General features: G+C 66.9%; 11 non-coding genes across 11 annotated transcripts; all 11 read left to right on the forward strand.

Moving 5' to 3' along the window:
* Positions 1-151: 151 nt before the first annotated feature.
* On the forward strand, positions 152-244 carry LOC138919410 (small nucleolar RNA SNORD116). Its single transcript, XR_011429575.1, has one exon. It is a non-coding gene; the product is annotated as a small nucleolar RNA SNORD116 (small nucleolar RNA).
* A 2,707-nt stretch (positions 245-2,951) lies between these two features.
* LOC111769701 (small nucleolar RNA SNORD116) lies at positions 2,952-3,045 on the forward strand. The gene has a single exon (XR_002802495.1). It is a non-coding gene; the product is annotated as a small nucleolar RNA SNORD116 (small nucleolar RNA).
* A 2,644-nt stretch (positions 3,046-5,689) lies between these two features.
* Positions 5,690-5,782, forward strand: LOC138919411 (small nucleolar RNA SNORD116). The gene has a single exon (XR_011429578.1). It is a non-coding gene; the product is annotated as a small nucleolar RNA SNORD116 (small nucleolar RNA).
* Positions 5,783-8,487: 2,705 nt separating this feature from the next.
* On the forward strand, positions 8,488-8,581 carry LOC138919370 (small nucleolar RNA SNORD116). The gene has a single exon (XR_011429531.1). It is a non-coding gene; the product is annotated as a small nucleolar RNA SNORD116 (small nucleolar RNA).
* A 2,644-nt stretch (positions 8,582-11,225) lies between these two features.
* LOC138919428 (small nucleolar RNA SNORD116) lies at positions 11,226-11,318 on the forward strand. The gene has a single exon (XR_011429589.1). It is a non-coding gene; the product is annotated as a small nucleolar RNA SNORD116 (small nucleolar RNA).
* A 2,707-nt stretch (positions 11,319-14,025) lies between these two features.
* Positions 14,026-14,119, forward strand: LOC138919378 (small nucleolar RNA SNORD116). The gene has a single exon (XR_011429532.1). It is a non-coding gene; the product is annotated as a small nucleolar RNA SNORD116 (small nucleolar RNA).
* Positions 14,120-16,763: 2,644 nt separating this feature from the next.
* Positions 16,764-16,856, forward strand: LOC138919430 (small nucleolar RNA SNORD116). Its single transcript, XR_011429593.1, has one exon. It is a non-coding gene; the product is annotated as a small nucleolar RNA SNORD116 (small nucleolar RNA).
* A 2,707-nt stretch (positions 16,857-19,563) lies between these two features.
* On the forward strand, positions 19,564-19,657 carry LOC138919383 (small nucleolar RNA SNORD116). Its single transcript, XR_011429534.1, has one exon. It is a non-coding gene; the product is annotated as a small nucleolar RNA SNORD116 (small nucleolar RNA).
* Positions 19,658-22,301: 2,644 nt separating this feature from the next.
* On the forward strand, positions 22,302-22,394 carry LOC138919432 (small nucleolar RNA SNORD116). The gene has a single exon (XR_011429594.1). It is a non-coding gene; the product is annotated as a small nucleolar RNA SNORD116 (small nucleolar RNA).
* Positions 22,395-25,101: 2,707 nt separating this feature from the next.
* LOC138919385 (small nucleolar RNA SNORD116) lies at positions 25,102-25,195 on the forward strand. The gene has a single exon (XR_011429535.1). It is a non-coding gene; the product is annotated as a small nucleolar RNA SNORD116 (small nucleolar RNA).
* Positions 25,196-27,839: 2,644 nt separating this feature from the next.
* Positions 27,840-27,932, forward strand: LOC138919417 (small nucleolar RNA SNORD116). The gene has a single exon (XR_011429581.1). It is a non-coding gene; the product is annotated as a small nucleolar RNA SNORD116 (small nucleolar RNA).
* Positions 27,933-27,937: the final 5 nt, after the last annotated feature.

Below are 27,937 nucleotides of genomic sequence, written 5' to 3' on the forward strand. Positions count from 1 at the left end.
GGGTCCCCGGGGGCGTGCGGAGCTGGCGCTCTGAGGGTGGGTCGACAGTTGCCCTTGCTCAGGGGCTTGGCTCGGGATTCTCCGGGCCGCTGGCCGACCCTGAGGTGATGGGCTCACCCGCCGAGCCCCGCCAGCTGCCCCGAAGGTGCTCGGATCGATGATGACTCCCTCAAATGCATTCCTTGGAAATCTGAACAAAATGAGTGAGAACTCACTACCGTCGTTCTCGCCGAGACTGAGGTCCAGCACCTGGTCTTCTCCGGGGGTGAGAGGAGTGAGGGACAGCTTCTGGTTGATGACACTCGCGCAGAGCCCGCCCAGGGCCTCAGCGTGTGGGCGTCTGCCGTGTTTGCACCGGGAGCGTGACCGCATGAGCTGGACGTTTGCGACTCGGAGGGACTTGCTTGAATGGCCGGCCTCTGCTGGCGCGGCGCCCGGGTCGCATGGGCGTCTTTAGAGTCGGAGAGTGTGGCGTTGGCATGGGCCCGGCCCGTGGTTGGCGCTGAGTACGCGCTGGCCCGGTTCTGGCCTGAGCCGTTGCCCCGGGGGGCGTGGCGGGTGGGGTGGCGGTCCGTGTCTGGAGGCCGAACAGCCGAGTCTTCCCTGGGTTCCGTTCGGAGCCTCGGTTTGGGCCGGGCAAGCCGCAGCGCCTGTGGTTGCCTTCTGGCTTGGTGAGGAGGTGTGATGGGCCCGTGGTTTTGGCGGCGGGGGCAGCGGCCCTAGGCCGCAGCGCTGCAGCTGGCAGCTCCTGTGTGTCACCTGCTCACCCGGGCCACACACAGCTGGCCAAAGGTGGCCCTGGCGCTGACGTCCAGGCAGTGTGGTGGCTGACAGGGCGGGCAGGAAGGAAAGGGAGCGGAGGGGAGCGGCCGTAGTGCGGTTCCACGGGCTTGCACAGGATGTACCCTCTTGTTGGGTTGCGACCGCCGTCGCGGTCTTGCCAGGGGTGGCGTTGGGTCCCAAGGGGGCTGCCGGTTGTTGCCTGCCAGGGAAGGCTCGGCTGCGGTAGATGACCTGTGCGGTAGACGGCGTCGCGCCCCCGGGAGGTTCGGCCCCCAGTGTTTGTCGTCCTAGCGCCTTGAAGAGACCCACAGGCCCGCGACTGGCCACCGGCCCCGTCTGCTCCGGATTGCTGAGGCGGACAATCTCTTTGACCCTGCGCCCCCTCGGGTCCGGCGCTTGCCAGGTGAAGGCGTTGCTGCAGGAAGGTTCGCTCTTCCTGGCCCGGGGGGCTCCTGTGGTCCCGGGCGTGCCGGGGAGCGGGGCCAGGGGGCGGTGTGGGGCGTCGGGGGGGGTGGGGGGGCGTGCGCGAGGGGTGGTTAAGAGCGGTGTGCGGAAGCCTGCGGGCGTGGCAGCGACCCGAGGGTGCTGCGATCCTGGGCGCCCTGCCCCGGACGCACGTCCAGCGTGGAGGAGGAGCACGTCTCCTTGTGTGGGAGCGGTGTCCTAGTTTCATTCTTTGCCTTGTCTTCCAGGAGGAGGCAGCGTTTGTGCTCTGTGAGGTCGTCTGTGGTGTTCTGGGGCCGAAGGAGGGGGTCATAGGTCGAGTGCGACGCGGTCGACTTGGGCAAAGTCATAATGCCTTGACGGCTGTCGTCCGGGAGGCTCCCTGCCCGCCTGGCGCGCGAGGTGTTGGAGGCTACACCTTGGGGGCCTTGCTGTGCAGGCGTGAGGGGGCTTCCCCTTTGGAGCAGGGAGCCGCGGGGTTGAACGTTTCCTCGAAGGCCAGCGCCCCGCAACCCGCAGGCGGTGGAAATGCCGCGTCGCTGCGTGGGAATTGGCTGTGGTCTGAGACGGGTCTTGCCCCGGGTCTCGGTGGCTGTGACCAGCCGTTGCAGCGGGGTTCCCTGCTGGCCCGCCCAGGGCGTCTTGGCTTAGATAGCCCAGACCGGAGTGCGGCCTGAAGGCGTCGGGCCCCTGGAGGTTCAGACGGGCTGCTTCTGTTGCGCCGCCCGTGGGCGAGTGGTGCCGGCTCTCGTGTCAGCCCTGTTGTCCTGGCGGTAGCCAGGTAGCATTACCATCAAGTGCCGTTCCCCCCGGCCCAGCTCGCGGGGACACGCTGGCCACGTTGACCTCACATCCACGGTCAGCGTGAGGGTGTAGGTGGATGGTCCGTGTCCTTTGCTCAGAAGGAGTGGCGCTCAGAGAGGGAGTCCGGGGCCGATTGCAGCAGCCTCTAGCGGTGCGAGTTGGCGTCCTTCCTTGGGAAGTCACCGGGCTTCCGCGTGGGGTGGCAGGGCACGAGGTCAGGCATCTGTGAGGACGGCGTGCTTTCCCGGGTGCTGAGGCCACCGCACACGGAAGCCCGCAGGCACGCACGCGCGCAAACACACACACACACACACACACACGCACACACACACACACACACAGGTGCACAGGCCTGCGCATCTGCCTACACTCGGGATATCACACGCGCCTTCGGTCATCCCGAAGGGATAGAGGTACAGGGCAAGCAGATGCAAGGGTGCCGCGGGGGGAACTGTGGCACGGATCCTGTCTTCTGACCAGCTGGGCACGTTTCTGAAGCATGCGTGTGCTTTCTCTACACTCCTCAGGTGGAAGTGCCGTGCAAAGCTCGCTGCCGCCCACCGACAGAAGAAGACCCTTCGTGTCCCGTGACGAGCGCAGGTGCGAGGCAGTCGCGGCGGAAGTGTGGCCCGGGATGCGCACCACGCCCTCGGACGGCCCAGGACGGTCAGCATTGCTTTGTCCCAAGTTCGGCCTCTCGCCCTGAGGGCTTCGCTAGACCTGCCTCAGAGGCTTCTTGGGCGCGTGTGCCCGGGGGCCCGCGGCGTCGTGCTCTGAGGGCGGACTGACTGTTGCCCCTGCTCCGGCGGGGCTCGGCTCTGGATTCTCCAGGCCGCTGGCGCCCATGAGGCGATCGGCTCGCCCGCTGCGGAGCCCCCCAGCCTGCCTGGTTAGTTTGTCCAGGTTGGCAGAACGTGCTCGGATCGATGATGACTCCCTCATATGCATTCCTTGGAAAATCTGAACAAAATGAGTGAGAACTCACTACCGTCGTTCTCATCGAAACTGAGGTCCGGCACGTTGTCTTCCCCAGGCATGGCAGGAGTGAGGGACCGCTTCCCCTTGAGCGCACTGGGACGGGCACGGGCACCACGCCGGGCGTCCGCATTTGGGAGCCGTGGCATCTGGGGGTCCTTCCTCTCACCGCGTGAGGGGGGTGTCCGTCAGTCGGCGGTGCTTGGTTGAACGGCCTGTGGCTGAGGGCCGTGGCTGGCAGCTCGCATCCTAGGTTGGGAAGTCGGAGAGTGTGGCGCTGGCACAGGCCCCGTGAGCTCGGGGCCTTGTGGCTGCGTGGGCCTGGTTCCCGCTGGGGACGAAGGCCCCGGGGGTCTGCGTCTCAGAGCTGAGCAGTAAGCAGTGGAAGGTCGCGTGGTTTCTGATGAGAGCCCCGGGCCAGGCGGGCGGCCGTCAGCTGTTCTTGCCTTTTGGCTTGGTGAGGCAGTTGGAGCACCCCTCGCGGTTTGGGGCGCCGCCGGAGGGGTGAGACTTTGGTGCTGCAGCTTGGGGCTCCTCTAGTTCTCCGGCTCGCCCAGTCCACGCCAAGGTGCCCAAACGGGGACCGGGCTGTGGGCCTGGCACTCAGGTCAAGACACTGTGGTGGCTGATGGCCTGGTCGTGGGGAGCTGGGGGGGAAGAAGAGCACGGAGAGGACAGGTCACAGTGTGATGCCGTGGGCTTCCGTGGGACGTGCTGCCTCGTTGTGTTCCGAGCGCTGGCAGCGGCTTGTCGGGAACGTGCCCTGGCTCTGACGGGGCTGGCGATTGGTGCATGCCGGGGAAGGCTGGAGGCTTGAAGGCCCGGGGGTGTGCACTGTGGTCGGTGACCTTTGTGGCAGATGGCGGGCCTTGTTCCAGAGCGGTGGCGCTCTCCGGTTCTCTCCACGGTTCCTTGAAGAGGGGCCCGGCACGTGACTGCCGGCCGGCCGGCCGCCGCTGCTCATCGATTGCTTGGGCGACCGTGGCCTTGGATCCTCCGCCGTCTCAGGCGCGGGGTCTCCGAGGAGAAAGCGTTCCTCCAGCACGGTCCGATTTTCCTGGCGCGGTTCGCCTCATGCCTCGTCGCAGGGCTTTAGGTTTCTTCGTGGAAGCCTGTGGGCCTGGCGGAGACGGCGGGTGCCGTGACCCGAGCTGCCCTGCCGCGCACAGACGTCCGCCTTGGAAAACGTCCGCCTCTCCATGGGTGGCGGGGGCGGGGTGTGTGTGTGCTCGTTCCGTGCCTCCTCTTGCCTTCGTGGACAGAGCCATCCTTGGGGCCGTGTGAGGTCGTTTGTGGTGTTACAGGTGCCGAGGGAGGGTCCAGACGTTGAACGTGACGGGTCGAGTCCCGTACGCACAGTCGAGATTCCCTCGTGGCCGTCCTCCCCGGGGCTCCCTGGCCGCCACGTGTGTGTAGGGTTTGAGGTCCTGCTTGGGGGACTTGCCTCGCAGGCCTGAGGTGGGCCAGGCAGCGCGTGGGTGGGAAGGAGTCCTGGAAGGCCGGGGTCCAGAAAGCGGGCCCGCTGTGGTAACGCCAGGTCCCTGGACGGGAGTGGGCTCCAGGTTCAGTCGGGTCTTAGCGTGGGTCGTGGTGGCCACAGACCACCTCTTCCTGGCACTTCCCCTGCCGCTGGCACCGCTGAGGGCGTGGGTGTAGCCTCAGTCAGCAGGAAGAGGCGCCTGGCCCCCGGTCCCCCGGTGGCGTGGCCACTGGAGATCAGGAGGGGCTGCTGCTTCTGCCCTCTAGCCCGTGTCCCAGCGGCGCCAGCCTTCGAGTGGTGTAGGCGCTTTACGTGGTTCAGGTCCAGCAGTGGTCGGCGCGTTTCCGTCGGGCGCGGTTCGCGTGGCACGGCGTGCGGGGACAGCGGGCGCCCACGGTCGGGCGGAGGGTGAACCTGCTGGAGTGTCGTGTTCCGGTGTTCAGAGGCAGGGGCTGTGAGAGAGGGAGCCTGCGGCCTATTTCAGCAGGCCGAAAGGGCAGAGGTGAGCCGCCGGGCGAGTCGAGGTCAAAGCCGCCAGCGCGAGCTCTTGGTCTCGCGGCAGGGCCTGAGGCCAGGGATGTGTGCGGAAGACGTGCTTCTTCAGGGGCTCGGGCCCCGCGCACCCGAAGACACGCACACGCGCCCGCCTGCGCGCCTTCCTGCGCTTGTGCTGTCACACACGCCTTCTTGTCACACCTGAGGGGAAGAGGTAGAGGCCAAGAAGATGCAAGGCTTGCCCCGGGGCGGGGAGTCGGGGTGGAACCCTTGGCCTGGCTCTGGTTACCTGAGAGCCTGGCTGGGTCGCTGAGGCGTGCGCGTGCGATTGCTCTGCACTTCCCAGGTGGGATCTCCGAGCAAAGCTTGCCGTCGCCCAAGAAGAGAAGACCTTCCTGTCGTTTGTGGAGCGGAGACGCGAGGGAATCCCGCAAGAAGCGTGGCTTCGGGTGCGCCCCGTGCCCGTGGCTCGCTGAGGCTGGTAAGGAGCCCCCTGCACCCAGTTCGTGCCGTTGGCCCTGGGAGTCCCAGACCGCGCTGAGAGGCTTCTAGCCCGCGGGTCCCCGGGGGCGTGCGGAGCTGGCGCTCTGAGGGTGGGTCGACAGTTGCCCTTGCTCAGGGGCTTGGCTCGGGATTCTCCGGGCCGCTGGCCGACCCTGAGGTGATGGGCTCACCCGCCGAGCCCCGCCAGCTGCCCCGAAGGTGCTCGGATCGATGATGACTCCCTCAAATGCATTCCTTGGAAATCTGAACAAAATGAGTGAGAACTCACTACCGTCGTTCTCGCCGAGACTGAGGTCCAGCACCTGGTCTTCTCCGGGGGTGAGAGGAGTGAGGGACAGCTTCTGGTTGATGACACTCGCGCAGAGCCCGCCCAGGGCCTCAGCGTGTGGGCGTCTGCCGTGTTTGCACCGGGAGCGTGACCGCATGAGCTGGACGTTTGCGACTCGGAGGGACTTGCTTGAATGGCCGGCCTCTGCTGGCGCGGCGCCCGGGTCGCATGGGCGTCTTTAGAGTCGGAGAGTGTGGCGTTGGCATGGGCCCGGCCCGTGGTTGGCGCTGAGTACGCGCTGGCCCGGTTCTGGCCTGAGCCGTTGCCCCGGGGGGCGTGGCGGGTGGGGTGGCGGTCCGTGTCTGGAGGCCGAACAGCCGAGTCTTCCCTGGGTTCCGTTCGGAGCCTCGGTTTGGGCCGGGCAAGCCGCAGCGCCTGTGGTTGCCTTCTGGCTTGGTGAGGAGGTGTGATGGGCCCGTGGTTTTGGCGGCGGGGGCAGCGGCCCTAGGCCGCAGCGCTGCAGCTGGCAGCTCCTGTGTGTCACCTGCTCACCCGGGCCACACACAGCTGGCCAAAGGTGGCCCTGGCGCTGACGTCCAGGCAGTGTGGTGGCTGACAGGGCGGGCAGGAAGGAAAGGGAGCGGAGGGGAGCGGCCGTAGTGCGGTTCCACGGGCTTGCACAGGATGTACCCTCTTGTTGGGTTGCGACCGCCGTCGCGGTCTTGCCAGGGGTGGCGTTGGGTCCCAAGGGGGCTGCCGGTTGTTGCCTGCCAGGGAAGGCTCGGCTGCGGTAGATGACCTGTGCGGTAGACGGCGTCGCGCCCCCGGGAGGTTCGGCCCCCAGTGTTTGTCGTCCTAGCGCCTTGAAGAGACCCACAGGCCCGCGACTGGCCACCGGCCCCGTCTGCTCCGGATTGCTGAGGCGGACAATCTCTTTGACCCTGCGCCCCCTCGGGTCCGGCGCTTGCCAGGTGAAGGCGTTGCTGCAGGAAGGTTCGCTCTTCCTGGCCCGGGGGGCTCCTGTGGTCCCGGGCGTGCCGGGGAGCGGGGCCAGGGGGCGGTGTGGGGCGTCGGGGGGGGTGGGGGGGCGTGCGCGAGGGGTGGTTAAGAGCGGTGTGCGGAAGCCTGCGGGCGTGGCAGCCACCCGAGGGTGCTGCGATCCTGGGCGCCCTGCCCCGGACGCACGTCCAGCGTGGAGGAGGAGCACGTCTCCTTGTGTGGGAGCGGTGTCCTAGTTTCATTCTTTGCCTTGTCTTCCAGGAGGAGGCAGCGTTTGTGCTCTGTGAGGTCGTCTGTGGTGTTCTGGGGCCGAAGGAGGGGGTCATAGGTCGAGTGCGACGCGGTCGACTTGGGCAAAGTCATAATGCCTTGACGGCTGTCGTCCGGGAGGCTCCCTGCCCGCCTGGCGCGCGAGGTGTTGGAGGCTACACCTTGGGGGCCTTGCTGTGCAGGCGTGAGGGGGCTTCCCCTTTGGAGCAGGGAGCCGCGGGGTTGAACGTTTCCTCGAAGGCCAGCGCCCCGCAACCCGCAGGCGGTGGAAATGCCGCGTCGCTGCGTGGGAATTGGCTGTGGTCTGAGACGGGTCTTGCCCCGGGTCTCGGTGGCTGTGACCAGCCGTTGCAGCGGGGTTCCCTGCTGGCCCGCCCAGGGCGTCTTGGCTTAGATAGCCCAGACCGGAGTGCGGCCTGAAGGCGTCGGGCCCCTGGAGGTTCAGACGGGCTGCTTCTGTTGCGCCGCCCGTGGGCGAGTGGTGCCGGCTCTCGTGTCAGCCCTGTTGTCCTGGCGGTAGCCAGGTAGCATTACCATCAAGTGCCGTTCCCCCCGGCCCAGCTCGCGGGGACACGCTGGCCACGTTGACCTCACATCCACGGTCAGCGTGAGGGTGTAGGTGGATGGTCCGTGTCCTTTGCTCAGAAGGAGTGGCGCTCAGAGAGGGAGTCCGGGGCCGATTGCAGCAGCCTCTAGCGGTGCGAGTTGGCGTCCTTCCTTGGGAAGTCACCGGGCTTCCGCGTGGGGTGGCAGGGCACGAGGTCAGGCATCTGTGAGGACGGCGTGCTTTCCCGGGTGCTGAGGCCACCGCACACGGAAGCCCGCAGGCACGCACGCGCGCAAACACACACACACACACACACACGCACACACACACACACACACAGGTGCACAGGCCTGCGCATCTGCCTACACTCGGGATATCACACGCGCCTTCGGTCATCCCGAAGGGATAGAGGTACAGGGCAAGCAGATGCAAGGGTGCCGCGGGGGGAACTGTGGCACGGATCCTGTCTTCTGACCAGCTGGGCACGTTTCTGAAGCATGCGTGTGCTTTCTCTACACTCCTCAGGTGGAAGTGCCGTGCAAAGCTCGCTGCCGCCCACCGACAGAAGAAGACCCTTCGTGTCCCGTGACGAGCGCAGGTGCGAGGCAGTCGCGGCGGAAGTGTGGCCCGGGATGCGCACCACGCCCTCGGACGGCCCAGGACGGTCAGCATTGCTTTGTCCCAAGTTCGGCCTCTCGCCCTGAGGGCTTCGCTAGACCTGCCTCAGAGGCTTCTTGGGCGCGTGTGCCCGGGGGCCCGCGGCGTCGTGCTCTGAGGGCGGACTGACTGTTGCCCCTGCTCCGGCGGGGCTCGGCTCTGGATTCTCCAGGCCGCTGGCGCCCATGAGGCGATCGGCTCGCCCGCTGCGGAGCCCCCCAGCCTGCCTGGTTAGTTTGTCCAGGTTGGCAGAACGTGCTCGGATCGATGATGACTCCCTCATATGCATTCCTTGGAAAATCTGAACAAAATGAGTGAGAACTCACTACCGTCGTTCTCATCGAAACTGAGGTCCGGCACGTTGTCTTCCCCAGGCATGGCAGGAGTGAGGGACCGCTTCCCCTTGAGCGCACTGGGACGGGCACGGGCACCACGCCGGGCGTCCGCATTTGGGAGCCGTGGCATCTGGGGGTCCTTCCTCTCACCGCGTGAGGGGGGTGTCCGTCAGTCGGCGGTGCTTGGTTGAACGGCCTGTGGCTGAGGGCCGTGGCTGGCAGCTCGCATCCTAGGTTGGGAAGTCGGAGAGTGTGGCGCTGGCACAGGCCCCGTGAGCTCGGGGCCTTGTGGCTGTGTGGGCCTGGTTCCCGCTGGGGACGAAGGCCCCGGGGGTCTGCGTCTCAGAGCTGAGCAGTAAGCAGTGGAAGGTCGCGTGGTTTCTGATGAGAGCCCCGGGCCAGGCGGGCGGCCGTCAGCTGTTCTTGCCTTTTGGCTTGGTGAGGCAGTTGGAGCACCCCTCGCGGTTTGGGGCGCCGCCGGAGGGGTGAGACTTTGGTGCTGCAGCTTGGGGCTCCTCTAGTTCTCCGGCTCGCCCAGTCCACGCCAAGGTGCCCAAACGGGGACCGGGCTGTGGGCCTGGCACTCAGGTCAAGACACTGTGGTGGCTGATGGCCTGGTCGTGGGGAGCTGGGGGGGAAGAAGAGCACGGAGAGGACAGGTCACAGTGTGATGCCGTGGGCTTCCGTGGGACGTGCTGCCTCGTTGTGTTCCGAGCGCTGGCAGCGGCTTGTCGGGAACGTGCCCTGGCTCTGACGGGGCTGGCGATTGGTGCGTGCCGGGGAAGGCTGGAGGCTTGAAGGCCCGGGGGTGTGCACTGTGGTCGGTGACCTTTGTGGCAGATGGCGGGCCTTGTTCCAGAGCGGTGGCGCTCTGCGGTTCTCTCCACGGTTCCTTGAAGAGGGGCCCGGCACGTGACTGCCGGCCGGCCGGCCGCCGCTGCTCATCGATTGCTTGGGCGACCGTGGCCTTGGATCCTCCGCCGTCTCAGGCGCGGGGTCTCCGAGGAGAAAGCGTTCCTCCAGCACGGTCCGATTTTCCTGGCGCGGTTCGCCTCATGCCTCGTCGCAGGGCTTTAGGTTTCTTCGTGGAAGCCTGTGGGCCTGGCGGAGACGGCGGGTGCCGTGACCCGAGCTGCCCTGCCGCGCACAGACGTCCGCCTTGGAAAACGTCCGCCTCTCCATGGGTGGCGGGGGCGGGGTGTGTGTGTGCTCGTTCCGTGCCTCCTCTTGCCTTCGTGGACAGAGCCATCCTTGGGGCCGTGTGAGGTCGTTTGTGGTGTTACAGGTGCCGAGGGAGGGTCCAGACGTTGAACGTGACGGGTCGAGTCCCGTACGCACAGTCGAGATTCCCTCGTGGCCGTCCTCCCCGGGGCTCCCTGGCCGCCACGTGTGTGTAGGGTTTGAGGTCCTGCTTGGGGGACTTGCCTCGCAGGCCTGAGGTGGGCCAGGCAGCGCGTGGGTGGGAAGGAGTCCTGGAAGGCCGGGGTCCAGAAAGCGGGCCCGCTGTGGTAACGCCAGGTCCCTGGACGGGAGTGGGCTCCAGGTTCAGTCGGGTCTTAGCGTGGGTCGTGGTGGCCACAGACCACCTCTTCCTGGCACTTCCCCTGCCGCTGGCACCGCTGAGGGCGTGGGTGTAGCCTCAGTCAGCAGGAAGAGGCGCCTGGCCCCCGGTCCCCCGGTGGCGTGGCCACTGGAGATCAGGAGGGGCTGCTGCTTCTGCCCTCTAGCCCGTGTCCCAGCGGCGCCAGCCTTCGAGTGGTGTAGGCGCTTTACGTGGTTCAGGTCCAGCAGTGGTCGGCGCGTTTCCGTCGGGCGCGGTTCGCGTGGCACGGCGTGCGGGGACAGCGGGCGCCCACGGTCGGGCGGAGGGTGAACCTGCTGGAGTGTCGTGTTCCGGTGTTCAGAGGCAGGGGCTGTGAGAGAGGGAGCCTGCGGCCTATTTCAGCAGGCCGAAAGGGCAGAGGTGAGCCGCCGGGCGAGTCGAGGTCAAAGCCGCCAGCGCGAGCTCTTGGTCTCGCGGCAGGGCCTGAGGCCAGGGATGTGTGCGGAAGACGTGCTTCTTCAGGGGCTCGGGCCCCGCGCACCCGAAGACACGCACACGCGCCCGCCTGCGCGCCTTCCTGCGCTTGTGCTGTCACACACGCCTTCTTGTCACACCTGAGGGGAAGAGGTAGAGGCCAAGAAGATGCAAGGCTTGCCCCGGGGCGGGGAGTCGGGGTGGAACCCTTGGCCTGGCTCTGGTTACCTGAGAGCCTGGCTGGGTCGCTGAGGCGTGCGCGTGCGATTGCTCTGCACTTCCCAGGTGGGATCTCCGAGCAAAGCTTGCCGTCGCCCAAGAAGAGAAGACCTTCCTGTCGTTTGTGGAGCGGAGACGCGAGGGAATCCCGCAAGAAGCGTGGCTTCGGGTGCGCCCCGTGCCCGTGGCTCGCTGAGGCTGGTAAGGAGCCCCCTGCACCCAGTTCGTGCCGTTGGCCCTGGGAGTCCCAGACCGCGCTGAGAGGCTTCTAGCCCGCGGGTCCCCGGGGGCGTGCGGAGCTGGCGCTCTGAGGGTGGGTCGACAGTTGCCCTTGCTCAGGGGCTTGGCTCGGGATTCTCCGGGCCGCTGGCCGACCCTGAGGTGATGGGCTCACCCGCCGAGCCCCGCCAGCTGCCCCGAAGGTGCTCGGATCGATGATGACTCCCTCAAATGCATTCCTTGGAAATCTGAACAAAATGAGTGAGAACTCACTACCGTCGTTCTCGCCGAGCCTGAGGTCCAGCACCTGGTCTTCTCCGGGGGTGAGAGGAGTGAGGGACAGCTTCTGGTTGATGACACTCGCGCAGAGCCCGCCCAGGGCCTCAGCGTGTGGGCGTCTGCCGTGTTTGCACCGGGAGCGTGACCGCATGAGCTGGACGTTTGCGACTCGGAGGGACTTGCTTGAATGGCCGGCCTCTGCTGGCGCGGCGCCCGGGTCGCATGGGCGTCTTTAGAGTCGGAGAGTGTGGCGTTGGCATGGGCCCGGCCCGTGGTTGGCGCTGAGTACGCGCTGGCCCGGTTCTGGCCTGAGCCGTTGCCCCGGGGGGCGTGGCGGGTGGGGTGGCGGTCCGTGTCTGGAGGCCGAACAGCCGAGTCTTCCCTGGGTTCCGTTCGGAGCCTCGGTTTGGGCCGGGCAAGCCGCAGCGCCTGTGGTTGCCTTCTGGCTTGGTGAGGAGGTGTGATGGGCCCGTGGTTTTGGCGGCGGGGGCAGCGGCCCTAGGCCGCAGCGCTGCAGCTGGCAGCTCCTGTGTGTCACCTGCTCACCCGGGCCACACACAGCTGGCCAAAGGTGGCCCTGGCGCTGACGTCCAGGCAGTGTGGTGGCTGACAGGGCGGGCAGGAAGGAAAGGGAGCGGAGGGGAGCGGCCGTAGTGCGGTTCCACGGGCTTGCACAGGATGTACCCTCTTGTTGGGTTGCGACCGCCGTCGCGGTCTTGCCAGGGGTGGCGTTGGGTCCCAAGGGGGCTGCCGGTTGTTGCCTGCCAGGGAAGGCTCGGCTGCGGTAGATGACCTGTGCGGTAGACGGCGTCGCGCCCCCGGGAGGTTCGGCCCCCAGTGTTTGTCGTCCTAGCGCCTTGAAGAGACCCACAGGCCCGCGACTGGCCACCGGCCCTGTCTGCTCCGGATTGCTGAGGCGGACAATCTCTTTGACCCTGCGCCCCCTCGGGTCCGGCGCTTGCCAGGTGAAGGCGTTGCTGCAGGAAGGTTCGCTCTTCCTGGCCCGGGGGGCTCCTGTGGTCCCGGGCGTGCCGGGGAGCGGGGCCAGGGGGCGGTGTGGGGCGTCGGGGGGGGTGGGGGGGCGTGCGCGAGGGGTGGTTAAGAGCGGTGTGCGGAAGCCTGCGGGCGTGGCAGCGACCCGAGGGTGCTGCGATCCTGGGCGCCCTGCCCCGGACGCACGTCCAGCGTGGAGGAGGAGCACGTCTCCTTGTGTGGGAGCGGTGTCCTAGTTTCATTCTTTGCCTTGTCTTCCAGGAGGAGGCAGCGTTTGTGCTCTGTGAGGTCGTCTGTGGTGTTCTGGGGCCGAAGGAGGGGGTCATAGGTCGAGTGCGACGCGGTCGACTTGGGCAAAGTCATAATGCCTTGACGGCTGTCGTCCGGGAGGCTCCCTGCCCGCCTGGCGCGCGAGGTGTTGGAGGCTACACCTTGGGGGCCTTGCTGTGCAGGCGTGAGGGGGCTTCCCCTTTGGAGCAGGGAGCCGCGGGGTTGAACGTTTCCTCGAAGGCCAGCGCCCCGCAACCCGCAGGCGGTGGAAATGCCGCGTCGCTGCGTGGGAATTGGCTGTGGTCTGAGACGGGTCTTGCCCCGGGTCTCGGTGGCTGTGACCAGCCGTTGCAGCGGGGTTCCCTGCTGGCCCGCCCAGGGCGTCTTGGCTTAGATAGCCCAGACCGGAGTGCGGCCTGAAGGCGTCGGGCCCCTGGAGGTTCAGACGGGCTGCTTCTGTTGCGCCGCCCGTGGGCGAGTGGTGCCGGCTCTCGTGTCAGCCCTGTTGTCCTGGCGGTAGCCAGGTAGCATTACCATCAAGTGCCGTTCCCCCCGGCCCAGCTCGCGGGGACACGCTGGCCACGTTGACCTCACATCCACGGTCAGCGTGAGGGTGTAGGTGGATGGTCCGTGTCCTTTGCTCAGAAGGAGTGGCGCTCAGAGAGGGAGTCCGGGGCCGATTGCAGCAGCCTCTAGCGGTGCGAGTTGGCGTCCTTCCTTGGGAAGTCACCGGGCTTCCGCGTGGGGTGGCAGGGCACGAGGTCAGGCATCTGTGAGGACGGCGTGCTTTCCCGGGTGCTGAGGCCACCGCACACGGAAGCCCGCAGGCACGCACGCGCGCAAACACACACACACACACACACACACGCACACACACACACACACACAGGTGCACAGGCCTGCGCATCTGCCTACACTCGGGATATCACACGCGCCTTCGGTCATCCCGAAGGGATAGAGGTACAGGGCAAGCAGATGCAAGGGTGCCGCGGGGGGAACTGTGGCACGGATCCTGTCTTCTGACCAGCTGGGCACGTTTCTGAAGCATGCGTGTGCTTTCTCTACACTCCTCAGGTGGAAGTGCCGTGCAAAGCTCGCTGCCGCCCACCGACAGAAGAAGACCCTTCGTGTCCCGTGACGAGCGCAGGTGCGAGGCAGTCGCGGCGGAAGTGTGGCCCGGGATGCGCACCACGCCCTCGGACGGCCCAGGACGGTCAGCATTGCTTTGTCCCAAGTTCGGCCTCTCGCCCTGAGGGCTTCGCTAGACCTGCCTCAGAGGCTTCTTGGGCGCGTGTGCCCGGGGGCCCGCGGCGTCGTGCTCTGAGGGCGGACTGACTGTTGCCCCTGCTCCGGCGGGGCTCGGCTCTGGATTCTCCAGGCCGCTGGCGCCCATGAGGCGATCGGCTCGCCCGCTGCGGAGCCCCCCAGCCTGCCTGGTTAGTTTGTCCAGGTTGGCAGAACGTGCTCGGATCGATGATGACTCCCTCATATGCATTCCTTGGAAAATCTGAACAAAATGAGTGAGAACTCACTACCGTCGTTCTCATCGAAACTGAGGTCCGGCACGTTGTCTTCCCCAGGCATGGCAGGAGTGAGGGACCGCTTCCCCTTGAGCGCACTGGGACGGGCACGGGCACCACGCCGGGCGTCCGCATTTGGGAGCCGTGGCATCTGGGGGTCCTTCCTCTCACCGCGTGAGGGGGGTGTCCGTCAGTCGGCGGTGCTTGGTTGAACGGCCTGTGGCTGAGGGCCGTGGCTGGCAGCTCGCATCCTAGGTTGGGAAGTCGGAGAGTGTGGCGCTGGCACAGGCCCCGTGAGCTCGGGGCCTTGTGGCTGTGTGGGCCTGGTTCCCGCTGGGGACGAAGGCCCCGGGGGTCTGCGTCTCAGAGCTGAGCAGTAAGCAGTGGAAGGTCGCGTGGTTTCTGATGAGAGCCCCGGGCCAGGCGGGCGGCCGTCAGCTGTTCTTGCCTTTTGGCTTGGTGAGGCAGTTGGAGCACCCCTCGCGGTTTGGGGCGCCGCCGGAGGGGTGAGACTTTGATGCTGCAGCTTGGGGCTCCTCTAGTTCTCCGGCTCGCCCAGTCCACGCCAAGGTGCCCAAACGGGGACCGGGCTGTGGGCCTGGCACTCAGGTCAAGACACTGTGGTGGCTGATGGCCTGGTCGTGGGGAGCTGGGGGGGAAGAAGAGCACGGAGAGGACAGGTCACAGTGTGATGCCGTGGGCTTCCGTGGGACGTGCTGCCTCGTTGTGTTCCGAGCGCTGGCAGCGGCTTGTCGGGAACGTGCCCTGGCTCTGACGGGGCTGGCGATTGGTGCGTGCCGGGGAAGGCTGGAGGCTTGAAGGCCCGGGGGTGTGCACTGTGGTCGGTGACCTTTGTGGCAGATGGCGGGCCTTGTTCCAGAGCGGTGGCGCTCTCCGGTTCTCTCCACGGTTCCTTGAAGAGGGGCCCGGCACGTGACTGCCGGCCGGCCGGCCGCCGCTGCTCATCGATTGCTTGGGCGACCGTGGCCTTGGATCCTCCGCCGTCTCAGGCACGGGGTCTCCGAGGAGAAAGCGTTCCTCCAGCACGGTCCGATTTTCCTGGCGCGGTTCGCCTCATGCCTCGTCGCAGGGCTTTAGGTTTCTTCGTGGAAGCCTGTGGGCCTGGCGGAGACGGCGGGTGCCGTGACCCGAGCTGCCCTGCCGCGCACAGACGTCCGCCTTGGAAAACGTCCGCCTCTCCATGGGTGGCGGGGGCGGGGTGTGTGTGTGCTCGTTCCGTGCCTCCTCTTGCCTTCGTGGACAGAGCCATCCTTGGGGCCGTGTGAGGTCGTTTGTGGTGTTACAGGTGCCGAGGGAGGGTCCAGACGTTGAACGTGACGGGTCGAGTCCCGTACGCACAGTCGAGATTCCCTCGTGGCCGTCCTCCCCGGGGCTCCCTGGCCGCCACGTGTGTGTAGGGTTTGAGGTCCTGCTTGGGGGACTTGCCTCGCAGGCCTGAGGTGGGCCAGGCAGCGCGTGGGTGGGAAGGAGTCCTGGAAGGCCGGGGTCCAGAAAGCGGGCCCGCTGTGGTAACGCCAGGTCCCTGGACGGGAGTGGGCTCCAGGTTCAGTCGGGTCTTAGCGTGGGTCGTGGTGGCCACAGACCACCTCTTCCTGGCACTTCCCCTGCCGCTGGCACCGCTGAGGGCGTGGGTGTAGCCTCAGTCAGCAGGAAGAGGCGCCTGGCCCCCGGTCCCCCGGTGGCGTGGCCACTGGAGATCAGGAGGGGCTGCTGCTTCTGCCCTCTAGCCCGTGTCCCAGCGGCGCCAGCCTTCGAGTGGTGTAGGCGCTTTACGTGGTTCAGGTCCAGCAGTGGTCGGCGCGTTTCCGTCGGGCGCGGTTCGCGTGGCACGGCGTGCGGGGACAGCGGGCGCCCACGGTCGGGCGGAGGGTGAACCTGCTGGAGTGTCGTGTTCCGGTGTTCAGAGGCAGGGGCTGTGAGAGAGGGAGCCTGTGGCCTATTTCAGCAGGCCGAAAGGGCAGAGGTGAGCCGCCGGGCGAGTCGAGGTCAAAGCCGCCAGCGCGAGCTCCTGGTCTCGCGGCAGGGCCTGAGGCCAGTGATGTGTGCGGAAGACGTGCTTCTTCAGGGTCTCGGGCCCCGCGCACCCGAAGACACGCACACGCGCCCGCCTGCGCGCCTTCCTGCGCTTGTGCTGTCACACACGCCTTCTTGTCACACCTGAGGGGAAGAGGTAGAGGCCAAGAAGATGCAAGGCTTGCCCCGGGGCAGGGAGTCGGGGTGGAACCCTTGGCCTGGCTCTGGTTACCTGAGAGCCTGGCTGGGTCGCTGAGGCGTGCGCGTGCGATTGCTCTGCACTTCCCAGGTGGGATCTCCGAGCAAAGCTTGCCGTCGCCCAAGAAGAGAAGACCTTCCTGTCGTTTGTGGAGCGGAGACGCGAGGGAATCCCGCAAGAAGCGTGGCTTCGGGTGCGCCCCGTGCCCGTGGCTCGCTGAGGCTGGTAAGGATCCCCCTGCACCCAGTTCGTGCCGTTGGCCCTGGGAGTCCCAGACCGCGCTGAGAGGCTTCTAGCCCGCGGGTCCCCGGGGGCGTGCGGAGCTGGCGCTCTGAGGGTGGGTCGACAGTTGCCCTTGCTCAGGGGCTTGGCTCGGGATTCTCCGGGCCGCTGGCCGACCCTGAGGTGATGGGCTCACCCGCCGAGCCCCGCCAGCTGCCCCGAAGGTGCTCGGATCGATGATGACTCCCTCAAATGCATTCCTTGGAAATCTGAACAAAATGAGTGAGAACTCACTACCGTCGTTCTCGCCGAGCCTGAGGTCCAGCACCTGGTCTTCTCCGGGGGTGAGAGGAGTGAGGGACAGCTTCTGGTTGATGACACTCGCGCAGAGCCCGCCCAGGGCCTCAGCGTGTGGGCGTCTGCCGTGTTTGCACCGGGAGCGTGACCGCATGAGCTGGACGTTTGCGACTCGGAGGGACTTGCTTGAATGGCCGGCCTCTGCTGGCGCGGCGCCCGGGTCGCATGGGCGTCTTTAGAGTCGGAGAGTGTGGCGTTGGCATGGGCCCGGCCCGTGGTTGGCGCTGAGTACGCGCTGGCCCGGTTCTGGCCTGAGCCGTTGCCCCGGGGGGCGTGGCGGGTGGGGTGGCGGTCCGTGTCTGGAGGCCGAACAGCCGAGTCTTCCCTGGGTTCCGTTCGGAGCCTCGGTTTGGGCCGGGCAAGCCGCAGCGCCTGTGGTTGCCTTCTGGCTTGGTGAGGAGGTGTGATGGGCCCGTGGTTTTGGCGGCGGGGGCAGCGGCCCTAGGCCGCAGCGCTGCAGCTGGCAGCTCCTGTGTGTCACCTGCTCACCCGGGCCACACACAGCTGGCCAAAGGTGGCCCTGGCGCTGACGTCCAGGCAGTGTGGTGGCTGACAGGGCGGGCAGGAAGGAAAGGGAGCGGAGGGGAGCGGCCGTAGTGCGGTTCCACGGGCTTGCACAGGATGTACCCTCTTGTTGGGTTGCGACCGCCGTCGCGGTCTTGCCAGGGGTGGCGTTGGGTCCCAAGGGGGCTGCCGGTTGTTGCCTGCCAGGGAAGGCTCGGCTGCGGTAGATGACCTGTGCGGTAGACGGCGTCGCGCCCCCGGGAGGTTCGGCCCCCAGTGTTTGTCGTCCTAGCGCCTTGAAGAGACCCACAGGCCCGCGACTGGCCACCGGCCCCGTCTGCTCCGGATTGCTGAGGCGGACAATCTCTTTGACCCTGCGCCCCCTCGGGTCCGGCGCTTGCCAGGTGAAGGCGTTGCTGCAGGAAGGTTCGCTCTTCCTGGCCCGGGGGGCTCCTGTGGTCCCGGGCGTGCCGGGGAGCGGGGCCAGGGGGCGGTGTGGGGCGTCGGGGGGGGTGGGGGGGCGTGCGCGAGGGGTGGTTAAGAGCGGTGTGCGGAAGCCTGCGGGCGTGGCAGCGACCCGAGGGTGCTGCGATCCTGGGCGCCCTGCCCCGGACGCACATCCAGCGTGGAGGAGGAGCACGTCTCCTTGTGTGGGAGCGGTGTCCTAGTTTCATTCTTTGCCTTGTCTTCCAGGAGGAGGCAGCGTTTGTGCTCTGTGAGGTCGTCTGTGGTGTTCTGGGGCCGAAGGAGGGGGTCATAGGTCGAGTGCGACGCGGTCGACTTGGGCAAAGTCATAATGCCTTGACGGCTGTCGTCCGGGAGGCTCCCTGCCCGCCTGGCGCGCGAGGTGTTGGAGGCTACACCTTGGGGGACTTGCTGTGCAGGCGTGAGGGGGCTTCCCCTTTGGAGCAGGGAGCCGCGGGGTTGAACGTTTCCTCGAAGGCCAGCGCCCCGCAACCCGCAGGCGGTGGAAATGCCGCGTCGCTGCGTGGGAATTGGCTGTGGTCTGAGACGGGTCTTGCCCCGGGTCTCGGTGGCTGTGACCAGCCGTTGCAGCGGGGTTCCCTGCTGGCCCGCCCAGGGCGTCTTGGCTTAGATAGCCCAGACCGGAGTGCGGCCTGAAGGCGTCGGGCCCCTGGAGGTTCAGACGGGCTGCTTCTGTTGCGCCGCCCGTGGGCGAGTGGTGCCGGCTCTCGTGTCAGCCCTGTTGTCCTGGCGGTAGCCAGGTAGCATTACCATCAAGTGCCGTTCCCCCCGGCCCAGCTCGCGGGGACACGCTGGCCACGTTGACCTCACATCCACGGTCAGCGTGAGGGTGTAGGTGGATGGTCCGTGTCCTTTGCTCAGAAGGAGTGGCGCTCAGAGAGGGAGTCCGGGGCCGATTGCAGCAGCCTCTAGCGGTGCGAGTTGGCGTCCTTCCTTGGGAAGTCACCGGGCTTCCGCGTGGGGTGGCAGGGCACGAGGTCAGGCATCTGTGAGGACGGCGTGCTTTCCCGGGTGCTGAGGCCACCGCACACGGAAGCCCGCAGGCACGCACGCGCGCAAACACACACACACACACACACACACGCACACACACACACACACACAGGTGCACAGGCCTGCGCATCTGCCTACACTCGGGATATCACACGCGCCTTCGGTCATCCCGAAGGGATAGAGGTACAGGGCAAGCAGATGCAAGGGTGCCGTGGGGGGAACTGTGGCACGGATCCTGTCTTCTGACCAGCTGGGCACGTTTCTGAAGCATGCGTGTGCTTTCTCTACACTCCTCAGGTGGAAGTGCCGTGCAAAGCTCGCTGCCGCCCACCGACAGAAGAAGACCCTTCGTGTCCCGTGACGAGCGCAGGTGCGAGGCAGTCGCGGCGGAAGTGTGGCCCGGGATGCGCACCACGCCCTCGGACGGCCCAGGACGGTCAGCATTGCTTTGTCCCAAGTTCGGCCTCTCGCCCTGAGGGCTTCGCTAGACCTGCCTCAGAGGCTTCTTGGGCGCGTGTGCCCGGGGGCCCGCGGCGTCGTGCTCTGAGGGCGGACTGACTGTTGCCCCTGCTCCGGCGGGGCTCGGCTCTGGATTCTCCAGGCCGCTGGCGCCCATGAGGCGATCGGCTCGCCCGCTGCGGAGCCCCCCAGCCTGCCTGGTTAGTTTGTCCAGGTTGGCAGAACGTGCTCGGATCGATGATGACTCCCTCATATGCATTCCTTGGAAAATCTGAACAAAATGAGTGAGAACTCACTACCGTCGTTCTCATCGAAACTGAGGTCCGGCACGTTGTCTTCCCCAGGCATGGCAGGAGTGAGGGACCGCTTCCCCTTGAGCGCACTGGGACGGGCACGGGCACCACGCCGGGCGTCCGCATTTGGGAGCTGTGGCATCTGGGGGTCCTTCCTCTCACCGCGTGAGGGGGGTGTCCGTCAGTCGGCGGTGCTTGGTTGAACGGCCTGTGGCTGAGGGCCGTGGCTGGCAGCTCGCATCCTAGGTTGGGAAGTCGGAGAGTGTGGCGCTGGCACAGGCCCCGTGAGCTCGGGGCCTTGTGGCTGTGTGGGCCTGGTTCCCGCTGGGGACGAAGGCCCCGGGGGTCTGCGTCTCAGAGCTGAGCAGTAAGCAGTGGAAGGTCGCGTGGTTTCTGATGAGAGCCCCGGGCCAGGCGGGCGGCCGTCAGCTGTTCTTGCCTTTTGGCTTGGTGAGGCAGTTGGAGCACCCCTCGCGGTTTGGGGCGCCGCCGGAGGGGTGAGACTTTGGTGCTGCAGCTTGGGGCTCCTCTAGTTCTCCGGCTCGCCCAGTCCACGCCAAGGTGCCCAAACGGGGACCGGGCTGTGGGCCTGGCACTCAGGTCAAGACACTGTGGTGGCTGATGGCCTGGTCGTGGGGAGCTGGGGGGGAAGAAGAGCACGGAGAGGACAGGTCACAGTGTGATGCCGTGGGCTTCCGTGGGACGTGCTGCCTCGTTGTGTTCCGAGCGCTGGCAGCGGCTTGTCGGGAACGTGCCCTGGCTCTGACGGGGCTGGCGATTGGTGCGTGCCAGGGAAGGCTGGAGGCTTGAAGGCCCGGGGGTGTGCACTGTGGTCGGTGACCTTTGTGGCAGATGGTGGGCCTTGTTCCAGAGCGGTGGCGCTCTCCGGTTCTCTCCACGGTTCCTTGAAGAGGGGCCCGGCACGTGACTGCCGGCCGGCCGGCCGCCGCTGCTCATCGATTGCTTGGGCGACCGTGGCCTTGGATCCTCCGCCGTCTCAGGCGCGGGGTCTCCGAGGAGAAAGCGTTCCTCCAGCACGGTCCGATTTTCCTGGCGCGGTTCGCCTCATGCCTCGTCGCAGGGCTTTAGGTTTCTTCGTGGAAGCCTGTGGGCCTGGCGGCGACGGCGGGTGCCGTGACCCGAGCTGCCCTGCCGCGCACAGACGTCCGCCTTGGAAAACGTCCGCCTCTCCATGGGTGGCGGGGGCGGGGTGTGTGTGTGCTCGTTCCGTGCCTCCTCTTGCCTTCGTGGACAGAGCCATCCTTGGGGCCGTGTGAGGTCGTTTGTGGTGTTACAGGTGCCGAGGGAGGGTCCAGACGTTGAACGTGACGGGTCGAGTCCCGTACGCACAGTCGAGATTCCCTCGTGGCCGTCCTCCCCGGGGCTCCCTGGCCGCCACGTGTGTGTAGGGTTTGAGGTCCTGCTTGGGGGACTTGCCTCGCAGGCCTGAGGTGGGCCAGGCAGCGCGTGGGTGGGAAGCAGTCCTGGAAGGCCGGGGTCCAGAAAGCGGGCCCGCTGTGGTAACGCCAGGTCCCTGGACGGGAGTGGGCTCCAGGTTCAGTCGGGTCTTAGCGTGGGTCGTGGTGGCCACAGACCACCTCTTCCTGGCACTTCCCCTGCCGCTGGCACCGCTGAGGGCGTGGGTGTAGCCTCAGTCAGCAGGAAGAGGCGCCTGGCCCCCGGTCCCCCGGTGGCGTGGCCACTGGAGATCAGGAGGGGCTGCTGCTTCTGCCCTCTAGCCCGTGTCCCAGCGGCGCCAGCCTTCGAGTGGTGTAGGCGCTTTACGTGGTTCAGGTCCAGCAGTGGTCGGCGCGTTTCCGTCGGGCGCGGTTCGCGTGGCACGGCGTGCGGGGACAGCGGGCGCCCACGGTCGGGCGGAGGGTGAACCTGCTGGAGTGTCGTGTTCCGGTGTTCAGAGGCAGGGGCTGTGAGAGAGGGAGCCTGCGGCCTATTTCAGCAGGCCGAAAGGGCAGAGGTGAGCCGCCGGGCGAGTCGAGGTCAAAGCCGCCAGCGCGAGCTCTTGGTCTCGCGGCAGGGCCTGAGGCCAGGGATGTGTGCGGAAGACGTGCTTCTTCAGGGGCTCGGGCCCCGCGCACCCGAAGACACGCACACGCGCCCGCCTGCGCGCCTTCCTGCGCTTGTGCTGTCACACACGCCTTCTTGTCACACCTGAGGGGAAGAGGTAGAGGCCAAGAAGATGCAAGGCTTGCCCCGGGGCGGGGAGTCGGGGTGGAACCCTTGGCCTGGCTCTGGTTACCTGAGAGCCTGGCTGGGTCGCTGAGGCGTGCGCGTGCGATTGCTCTGCACTTCCCAGGTGGGATCTCCGAGCAAAGCTTGCCGTCGCCCAAGAAGAGAAGACCTTCCTGTCGTTTGTGGAGCGGAGACGCGAGGGAATCCCGCAAGAAGCGTGGCTTCGGGTGCGCCCCGTGCCCGTGGCTCGCTGAGGCTGGTAAGGATCCCCCTGCACCCAGTTCGTGCCGTTGGCCCTGGGAGTCCCAGACCGCGCTGAGAGGCTTCTAGCCCGCGGGTCCCCGGGGGCGTGCGGAGCTGGCGCTCTGAGGGTGGGTCGACAGTTGCCCTTGCTCAGGGGCTTGGCTCGGGATTCTCCGGGCCGCTGGCCGACCCTGAGGTGATGGGCTCACCCGCCGAGCCCCGCCAGCTGCCCCGAAGGTGCTCGGATCGATGATGACTCCCTCAAATGCATTCCTTGGAAATCTGAACAAAATGAGTGAGAACTCACTACCGTCGTTCTCGCCGAGCCTGAGGTCCAGCACCTGGTCTTCTCCGGGGGTGAGAGGAGTGAGGGACAGCTTCTGGTTGATGACACTCGCGCAGAGCCCGCCCAGGGCCTCAGCGTGTGGGCGTCTGCCGTGTTTGCACCGGGAGCGTGACCGCATGAGCTGGACGTTTGCGACTCGGAGGGACTTGCTTGAATGGCCGGCCTCTGCTGGCGCGGCGCCCGGGTCGCATGGGCGTCTTTAGAGTCGGAGAGTGTGGCGTTGGCATGGGCCCGGCCCGTGGTTGGCGCTGAGTACGCGCTGGCCCGGTTCTGGCCTGAGCCGTTGCCCCGGGGGGCGTGGCGGGTGGGGTGGCGGTCCGTGTCTGGAGGCCGAACAGCCGAGTCTTCCCTGGGTTCCGTTCGGAGCCTCGGTTTGGGCCGGGCAAGCCGCAGCGCCTGTGGTTGCCTTCTGGCTTGGTGAGGAGGTGTGATGGGCCCGTGGTTTTGGCGGCGGGGGCAGCGGCCCTAGGCCGCAGCGCTGCAGCTGGCAGCTCCTGTGTGTCACCTGCTCACCCGGGCCACACACAGCTGGCCAAAGGTGGCCCTGGCGCTGACGTCCAGGCAGTGTGGTGGCTGACAGGGCGGGCAGGAAGGAAAGGGAGCGGAGGGGAGCGGCCGTAGTGCGGTTCCACGGGCTTGCACAGGATGTACCCTCTTGTTGGGTTGCGACCGCCGTCGCGGTCTTGCCAGGGGTGGCGTTGGGTCCCAAGGGGGCTGCCGGTTGTTGCCTGCCAGGGAAGGCTCGGCTGCGGTAGATGACCTGTGCGGTAGACGGCGTCGCGCCCCCGGGAGGTTCGGCCCCCAGTGTTTGTCGTCCTAGCGCCTTGAAGAGACCCACAGGCCCGCGACTGGCCACCGGCCCCGTCTGCTCCGGATTGCTGAGGCGGACAATCTCTTTGACCCTGCGCCCCCTCGGGTCCGGCGCTTGCCAGGTGAAGGCGTTGCTGCAGGAAGGTTCGCTCTTCCTGGCCCGGGGGGCTCCTGTGGTCCCGGGCGTGCCGGGGAGCGGGGCCAGGGGGCGGTGTGGGGCGTCGGGGGGGGTGGGGGGGCGTGCGCGAGGGGTGGTTAAGAGCGGTGTGCGGAAGCCTGCGGGCGTGGCAGCGACCCGAGGGTGCTGCGATCCTGGGCGCCCTGCCCCGGACGCACGTCCAGCGTGGAGGAGGAGCACGTCTCCTTGTGTGGGAGCGGTGTCCTAGTTTCATTCTTTGCCTTGTCTTCCAGGAGGAGGCAGCGTTTGTGCTCTGTGAGGTCGTCTGTGGTGTTCTGGGGCCGAAGGAGGGGGTCATAGGTCGAGCGCGACGCGGTCGACTTGGGCAAAGTCATAATGCCTTGACGGCTGTCGTCCGGGAGGCTCCCTGCCCGCCTGGCGCGCGAGGTGTTGGAGGCTACACCTTGGGGGACTTGCTGTGCAGGCGTGAGGGGGCTTCCCCTTTGGAGCAGGGAGCCGCGGGGTTGAACGTTTCCTCGAAGGCCAGCGCCCCGCAACCCGCAGGCGGTGGAAATGCCGCGTCGCTGCGTGGGAATTGGCTGTGGTCTGAGACGGGTCTTGCCCCGGGTCTCGGTGGCTGTGACCAGCCGTTGCAGCGGGGTTCCCTGCTGGCCCGCCCAGGGCGTCTTGGCTTAGATAGCCCAGACCGGAGTGCGGCCTGAAGGCGTCGGGCCCCTGGAGGTTCAGACGGGCTGCTTCTGTTGCGCCGCCCGTGGGCGAGTGGTGCCGGCTCTCGTGTCAGCCCTGTTGTCCTGGCGGTAGCCAGGTAGCATTACCATCAAGTGCCGTTCCCCCCGGCCCAGCTCGCGGGGACACGCTGGCCACGTTGACCTCACATCCACGGTCAGCGTGAGGGTGTAGGTGGATGGTCCGTGTCCTTTGCTCAGAAGGAGTGGCGCTCAGAGAGGGAGTCCGGGGCCGATTGCAGCAGCCTCTAGCGGTGCGAGTTGGCGTCCTTCCTTGGGAAGTCACCGGGCTTCCGCGTGGGGTGGCAGGGCACGAGGTCAGGCATCTGTGAGGACGGCGTGCTTTCCCGGGTGCTGAGGCCACCGCACACGGAAGCCCGCAGGCACGCACGCGCGCAAACACACACACACACACACACACACGCACACACACACACACACACAGGTGCACAGGCCTGCGCATCTGCCTACACTCGGGATATCACACGCGCCTTCGGTCATCCCGAAGGGATAGAGGTACAGGGCAAGCAGATGCAAGGGTGCCGCGGGGGGAACTGTGGCACGGATCCTGTCTTCTGACCAGCTGGGCACGTTTCTGAAGCATGCGTGTGCTTTCTCTACACTCCTCAGGTGGAAGTGCCGTGCAAAGCTCGCTGCCGCCCACCGACAGAAGAAGACCCTTCGTGTCCCGTGACGAGCGCAGGTGCGAGGCAGTCGCGGCGGAAGTGTGGCCCGGGATGCGCACCACGCCCTCGGACGGCCCAGGACGGTCAGCATTGCTTTGTCCCAAGTTCGGCCTCTCGCCCTGAGGGCTTCGCTAGACCTGCCTCAGAGGCTTCTTGGGCGCGTGTGCCCGGGGGCCCGCGGCGTCGTGCTCTGAGGGCGGACTGACTGTTGCCCCTGCTCCGGCGGGGCTCGGCTCTGGATTCTCCAGGCCGCTGGCGCCCATGAGGCGATCGGCTCGCCCGCTGCGGAGCCCCCCAGCCTGCCTGGTTAGTTTGTCCAGGTTGGCAGAACGTGCTCGGATCGATGATGACTCCCTCATATGCATTCCTTGGAAAATCTGAACAAAATGAGTGAGAACTCACTACCGTCGTTCTCATCGAAACTGAGGTCCGGCACGTTGTCTTCCCCAGGCATGGCAGGAGTGAGGGACCGCTTCCCCTTGAGCGCACTGGGACGGGCACGGGCACCACGCCGGGCGTCCGCATTTGGGAGCCGTGGCATCTGGGGGTCCTTCCTCTCACCGCGTGAGGGGGGTGTCCGTCAGTCGGCGGTGCTTGGTTGAACGGCCTGTGGCTGAGGGCCGTGGCTGGCAGCTCGCATCCTAGGTTGGGAAGTCGGAGAGTGTGGCGCTGGCACAGGCCCCGTGAGCTCGGGGCCTTGTGGCTGTGTGGGCCTGGTTCCCGCTGGGGACGAAGGCCCCGGGGGTCTGCGTCTCAGAGCTGAGCAGTAAGCAGTGGAAGGTCGCATGGTTTCTGATGAGAGCCCCGGGCCAGGCGGGCGGCCGTCAGCTGTTCTTGCCTTTTGGCTTGGTGAGGCAGTTGGAGCACCCCTCGCGGTTTGGGGCGCCGCCGGAGGGGTGAGACTTTGGTGCTGCAGCTTGGGGCTCCTCTAGTTCTCCGGCTCGCCCAGTCCACGCCAAGGTGCCCAAACGGGGACCGGGCTGTGGGCCTGGCACTCATGTCAAGACACTGTGGTGGCTGATGGCCTGGTCGTGGGGAGCTGGGGGGGAAGAAGAGCACGGAGAGGACAGGTCACAGTGTGATGCCGTGGGCTTCCGTGGGACGTGCTGCCTCGTTGTGTTCCGAGCGCTGGCAGCGGCTTGTCGGGAACGTGCCCTGGCTCTGACGGGGCTGGCGATTGGTGCGTGCCAGGGAAGGCTGGAGGCTTGAAGGCCCGGGGGTGTGCACTGTGGTCGGTGACCTTTGTGGCAGATGGTGGGCCTTGTTCCAGAGCGGTGGCGCTCTCCGGTTCTCTCCACGGTTCCTTGAAGAGGGGCCCGGCACGTGACTGCCGGCCGGCCGGCCGCCGCTGCTCATCGATTGCTTGGGCGACCGTGGCCTTGGATCCTCCGCCGTCTCAGGCGCGGGGTCTCCGAGGAGAAAGCGTTCCTCCAGCACGGTCCGATTTTCCTGGCGCGGTTCGCCTCATGCCTCGTCGCAGGGCTTTATGTTTCTTCGTGGAAGCCTGTGGGCCTGGCGGAGACGGCGGGTGCCGTGACCCGAGCTGCCCTGCCGCGCACAGACGTCCGCCTTGGAAAACGTCCGCCTCTCCATGGGTGGCGGGGGCGGGGTGTGTGTGTGCTCGTTCCGTGCCTCCTCTTGCCTTCGTGGACAGAGCCATCCTTGGGGCCGTGTGAGGTCGTTTGTGGTGTTACAGGTGCCGAGGGAGGGTCCAGACGTTGAACGTGACGGGTCGAGTCCCGTACGCACAGTCGAGATTCCCTCGTGGCCGTCCTCCCCGGGGCTCCCTGGCCGCCACGTGTGTGTAGGGTTTGAGGTCCTGCTTGGGGGACTTGCCTCGCAGGCCTGAGGTGGGCCAGGCAGCGCGTGGGTGGGAAGGAGTCCTGGAAGGCCGGGGTCCAGAAAGCGGGCCCGCTGTGGTAACGCCAGGTCCCTGGACGGGAGTGGGCTCCAGGTTCAGTCGGGTCTTAGCGTGGGTCGTGGTGGCCACAGACCACCTCTTCCTGGCACTTCCCCTGCCGCTGGCACCGCTGAGGGCGTGGGTGTAGCCTCAGTCAGCAGGAAGAGGCGCCTGGCCCCCGGTCCCCCGGTGGCGTGGCCACTGGAGATCAGGAGGGGCTGCTGCTTCTGCCCTCTAGCCCGTGTCCCAGCGGCGCCAGCCTTCGAGTGGTGTAGGCGCTTTACGTGGTTCAGGTCCAGCAGTGGTCGGTGCGTTTCCGTCGGGCGCGGTTCGCGTGGCACGGCGTGCGGGGACAGCGGGCGCCCACGGTCGGGCGGAGGGTGAACCTGCTGGAGTGTCGTGTTCCGGTGTTCAGAGGCAGGGGCTGTGAGAGAGGGAGCCTGCGGCCTATTTCAGCAGGCCGAAAGGGCAGAGGTGAGCCGCCGGGCGAGTCGAGGTCAAAGCCGCCAGCGCGAGCTCTTGGTCTCGCGGCAGGGCCTGAGGCCAGGGATGTGTGCGGAAGACGTGCTTCTTCAGGGGCTCGGGCCCCGCGCACCCGAAGACACGCACACGCGCCCGCCTGCGCGCCTTCCTGCGCTTGTGCTGTCACACACGCCTTCTTGTCACACCTGAGGGGAAGAGGTAGAGGCCAAGAAGATGCAAGGCTTGCCCCGGGGCGGGGAGTCGGGGTGGAACCCTTGGCCTGGCTCTGGTTACCTGAGAGCCTGGCTGGGTCGCTGAGGCGTGCGCGTGCGATTGCTCTGCACTTCCCAGGTGGGATCTCCGAGCAAAGCTTGCCGTCGCCCAAGAAGAGAAGACCTTCCTGTCGTTTGTGGAGCGGAGACGCGAGGGAATCCCGCAAGAAGCGTGGCTTCGGGTGCGCCCCGTGCCCGTGGCTCGCTGAGGCTGGTAAGGATCCCCCTGCACCCAGTTCGTGCCGTTGGCCCTGGGAGTCCCAGACCGCGCTGAGAGGCTTCTAGCCCGCGGGTCCCCGGGGGCGTGCGGAGCTGGCGCTCTGAGGGTGGGTCGACAGTTGCCCTTGCTCAGGGGCTTGGCTCGGGATTCTCCGGGCCGCTGGCCGACCCTGAGGTGATGGGCTCACCCGCCGAGCCCCGCCAGCTGCCCCGAAGGTGCTCGGATCGATGATGACTCCCTCAAATGCATTCCTTGGAAATCTGAACAAAATGAGTGAGAACTCACTACCGTCGTTCTCGCCGAGACTGAGGTCCAGCAC

The sequence above is a fragment of the Equus caballus genome, chromosome 1, assembly GCF_041296265.1.
Source record: "Equus caballus isolate H_3958 breed thoroughbred chromosome 1, TB-T2T, whole genome shotgun sequence".
Lineage (NCBI taxonomy): Eukaryota > Metazoa > Chordata > Mammalia > Perissodactyla > Equidae > Equus > Equus caballus.